Source organism: Egretta garzetta, unplaced genomic scaffold (genome assembly GCF_000687185.1).
Source record: "Egretta garzetta isolate BGI_Z169 unplaced genomic scaffold, ASM68718v1 scaffold139, whole genome shotgun sequence".
In the NCBI taxonomy this organism is placed as follows: domain Eukaryota; kingdom Metazoa; phylum Chordata; class Aves; order Pelecaniformes; family Ardeidae; genus Egretta; species Egretta garzetta.
The window spans coordinates 225,871-230,621 of record NW_009260832.1 but is presented as its reverse complement, the minus strand read 5'-3'; the positions used below and the strand labels follow the sequence as shown (position 1 = coordinate 230,621).

Below are 4,751 nucleotides of genomic sequence, written 5' to 3'. Positions count from 1 at the left end.
GGGGGTGCTGCCCCACGTCCCCCTGGCTTCTCTCCCGGTGTCACTTATAGAACGGTCTTGGGTGCCCCGGCAAGGGGAGCGTGGGGCTCCGGGGGGCTGGTCTGTGCGAAACGGTCCTGGGCGCGCCTCGGCTGACCTGTCAGATGGGAGGTTACGAGTTTGCTTGTCAAAAAGGGTGATTCGGAGTGCAAACGTGGAAAGCTTGGGTTGGCTTGTTGTCTGCTCAGGTGGACGAGTTTCTTGACCTGTGTATTTTTAACTCGGCTTTTTAAGGGGGGGACATGGCAGTCTTCCGTGAAAATCAAATCCGCAACTTTGCACCATGGCAGAGTCGGCTGCGGTGGAGTGCGGAGGGAAGGCGGCTGTAGCCAGCCCTTGTTCTACCCAAATCCAGGGCGTGCTGTAGAATTCATGGGTGCTTATAGAACTGCACAAATAAATGCGCCAACGGACACTGTGGATACGTGAAAAAATTGTCGGTCCTTCAGAAGTTCTTAACTCAGCGTTGTTGGTGTGGAGCAGGGAGGCTGTCTTCGGCAAGAGGCCGGGAAGTCCCTGGGTGAGCCCTGCGTTGGGCTTGAACGGGATTTCTCCCTGTTGGAGAATGGGTCTGGGCACGGTCTGGATCCGCACCTTGTTGTAAGGTGACATCTGCTAACTGGAGCAGTGGCGCGGACAAACCCGTCTTCGGAAAGAAACTTTGTTGTTGTTGTTGTGAACCTTGTAGTGAGATCCTTGGCCGGCAATAGTTAAAGGGGATTCCTTTGCACCCCCTGCCCTGGGGGCCTGCTCCTGCTACCGGCAAGTATGCTTTCTGTTGTTCCTTAGGAACAGCATATACTGCAATGTCAACGATTTGAGTTAGGTCCAGGTTATTATTATTACCTTTTCTAAGGTACTTATCTAAGCAATCTCATAGGGTAGCTGTAGCTGGGATGATGTTTCCACGGTCATTAAATAAGATGCGCTACGGAAAAAAGGCCCAAAGTCTCTTAATTTAGTGTCTTGACAGCAAGGGTTCTGAGAGAGAGGGAGGAGGAGTCTTGTTTCTTGTCTGATTTGTAGATCAGCAGATGATTGCAGTCATCCCAGGCTATTGTTATTTTTACAGGACCTAATTGATCAAGGGCTAGACCAGGACTAGCCTGACTCTGCTGTCTCCCACTGAAGTTAATGGCAGCCTTGATAGACACAGCATGAGTCCCTTTGGATGGTATAGCTCATGAATATTCATCTATTTATCCAAGTTAAGCTGCACTTGAAAACTAGCTAGTTAGGTCCTAAAAAAAGCCAACCTCAAAACCCAACAACTTATTTTTAATTTTAGCGGGGCTGAAAGCTGATAGTCTGTTTGCTGCTGCTGCAGTACTTTGAATAAAGCAGCTGATCAGAACGGCATCTTCAGGACCCGCCTCGGGTACCTGTGATGTGCTGAACTACAAGGGACGCACGTGTTTTTAACAGCCCTCTGAGCTTTGCTCTGTGAGCGCATCGCATAAGTTTATAGAGGGTATTTAACAGTCTACTTGGCAAATTTTTTCCCTGTACATTTCACTTGCATTTCAGCTCTGCAAACTAAATACAAAGTAAGGAGAGTAGATGGGCATTTGAACTCAAGTCGCTTAGTGGTGGATGATTTGTCTCATTCTCATGGAAGATGGTGAAAGTGATATAATTTTTAATTAAATTGAGTGGGCTCCTTAGGAAAACCCGTGTGTTTGTGGCAGATGTCTGGCAGGCTTTGTGGCCTGTTTTTTCTCTTCTGTGTTGCACTTGAGTACTTGTGTGTCGGCATTTGTGTGGGATTCTCCTCTGTGCTATCTCTGAAATTGGAGAAAAATTAACTTTGTTACATTTTTTTTTTTTTATTAATAGCTCAAAATTCAGCTTTAAAGCACCTTTGCTTGACCGCAATACTTTAACCCAGCAATAATGCAACTCTTAATTTAAAAGTGTCATGTCTGATTCAAGGGCCACCTAAATCTGTAAAAAGATTTCTGTGTTGAGTTTAACGCTGCCAAACTTCACACCTTTGATGCTTACACCTGAGACATGTCATCTGTGTTGCAGGGAGCAATAAGCAGTTCATCTGTTGCATTTTGGACACAGGACTTATGATGTGAATCTAAAATTCACATTCTGTCTCATCTCATGAGGTGTTTCTTTTTTAAACCATAGTTATAATCCATGCAGCTGAAATTGTAATTAAAATGTATCCTTGTCTCATTAAGTGGTGTTACTGTGCTTTTAGACTTTATATGCTGATTTCCCCCCTTCGCCCCCCCAAATTCATTGAGGTACTTTTTTAGGACTCCTTTCCTAGTTTTATGACTTTTTTGAAAGGACTGTTCAGACTGATTCAGACATTGCTACACACCTGAGAGCATTCTCAGTTGTGTTGCTGTTGATGATAGGATCAGTCCCTAGGTTTTTGGTTTTGCTTTGGTCTGCATGTACCCAGATTAAAGGTAGAATTTTGTCTGGTAAGATCATATTTTGCATTGTAAATGAGCATACTGCTGATGATTTAAGTGTTTATAGGATGACGAAGGTGCCTGCTAACCTGAGTAAGAATTCACTCGAGCAGTGGGGGGAACCTGGTCCAGACCCAAGTCCTACAAGTGTGTCTTTTTGGAACAGTTCAGTTGAAATCTGGAATGAAATAGTAGATTTTCGTTGTTACAGTCAAAACCTTAACAGCTCTAGTGATGTTAATTGCCTCAAACTCCTGAGATTTTCAGTCACTTTTCAAACTTCTCAGCATTTTTGAAAGATCAGAGAGCAGAGTCCCTGTTCTGAAGAGCTCTTTGCTCACTGCTCTCTGGGGCGCTGCTGACCCGCTCCCGCAGGATGGTTGCCGGCTCTGCCAAAGCCGCGGGGAGCTGGGAGCGTGCGTCCTAGACAGCGGGCAGGAACCCTTCCCTGAAGGTGTGGGGCACCGCTTCCATACTGGTACTACCGTAGTAAAACGCCAGTTTATATCAATGCTGTAAATCCATTGTATTAGCACAGCTGCCACTCCTAACACTTCCACTTCTGATTTATGTTGGTGAGAAGGCTCGGTGGGAAGCGTGACAGCTGCAGTAGCTTCTCACTAGATGAGTAAATATTGTACCTCTGATAGTCTCCAACCTTTTCATCCGAGGATATCCTCCCTCCCTGTTAGAATTTTTCACGCAGTTCAAATCTCACCTGTCTTTCACACAGTATTGGAAGCACAAGGCACGTAAAAGTGATCCCCAGAAAAAACCCCAATGTACTGGTACAGCAGTGGCTGGGGAATGCCTCTGCCTTTTCTCACCCTGGATTCCTTGCCACAGGCAGGCTGCTGGGGTACATTTGTGACAGGCGAGTGGCCAGCCCCCAGGCAGATCGGAGCTTTCACATTTTTGTTGTGAATAGGCCTGGCTGTCCTAGAGGTGAAGGGCAACCATGGTGTGTCAGCCGCTTTTTGTGTACGCTGTATAAGGTGAAAAAATTAAGAACTAGGTCTTTGTCATTCTGTAGGCTAAGCTGTTTTTCTGGTATCAATATGTTATATTAGGAGTTGTTTCTACAGCTAGTGAACAAAGCTTTATTGACAGCTGGTGAGTAGCTGCAATTTAGACCAGGGGAAGACATAATTATAATTAATTAAAAAAACCCATCCTTTTGCTAGTACAATGTATGTCATCTAAGGAAACGGTTTAACTGTACGCATAGAATTTTTCTTGTTAGGAGTCTCAGCTCCATCAGGAGTTGTTGGTGTAACTGAGCTGACCCAGCTTCTGCAGTGTAGATTAGCCCTCTACTTTCTGGCTTTGCCTTAGTCCCAGATTAGCCTGTTACATGGGCCCTGCCCGCTTTTAACTGGAAAAGTTCAAACATGACTCTGCATTCTTGGCCAGAGTGACGTTTTTAGTAGAGCATGGCTATAAAGTTACAGTAATATATGTACTTGCATGTTTTGTTTTCCTTAGAAAAAAGGATTCAAACTGCAACTGTAGTGAGTGCATTTTTAAAGCCCGTGCAGCTGAGGTATTCTGTAGAGGAAGATGCTCTCAGTGAAATAGCGTTGATGCTGTGTTCACTTTGCTGTGTAATATCATCTGAATGGTGACTTTAAGCTCATGAAATATTTAATAAGTAGTTTTGAATAAATAGAGAGTTCGTCAGCATTGACTCAAGCTTAGCTAGGAAAGTGTTAAAAAAGTATTTGGGGGGGGGGGGGCAACAGCAACTGGCGGTTACCATCGTTTACTAGTCATATTTCACCAGTTTGGAAAACGTATTTCTTGAATGGCTGGAGCTTGAAGACGGACATAAACGGGCAAGTGACTGAGGAGTAACAGAGAGACATGGTGACACTAGCTGTAGCTGTGATGGCTTCAGCAGCTCAAAACAGAGTGAAGGAAAAAACCTGCTTGTCCTTGTTTTAGGTTTGTTTAATAAAGTTTGTGTAAAGAATCAGAAATGGGGGTGGTTGTCATGCTACGTGTGTGAAGAGGGGGGATTTTTTGTTCCGTTTCCCCAGCATGACTACATCTGTCCAACTCTTACTCCGTCAAAAACTTTGGAGGACCCCAAACTGTTGGAATTGCTTAGTTTCCTGAGATTCAGCCACCTGGGCTTTGGGTGCAGGACAGAGTACAGAGGTGATGTCAAGAAGTGTGTCACTGGCAGGCGCTTGGAGGATTAGGACAGGCTACCTCATACAGTGTATAGCTACGGCAAAATCATCTTCTGAAGCTAACAAAGATCTTTGCTTTCCT

General features: G+C 44.8%; 1 long non-coding RNA gene across 1 annotated transcript in view; it reads left to right on the top strand.

The window, feature by feature from the left end:
• The first annotated feature begins 56 nt into the window (after positions 1 to 56).
• The window catches only part of LOC118453108, a 6,592-nt gene continuing 1,897 nt past the window's right edge, over positions 57 to 4,751 (top strand). Inside the window, exons 1-2 of the long non-coding RNA XR_004843052.1 lie at positions 57 to 1,510; positions 2,071 to 2,156. This is a non-coding gene — a long non-coding RNA (uncharacterized LOC118453108). The remainder of the gene's footprint in view (positions 1,511 to 2,070; positions 2,157 to 4,751) is intronic.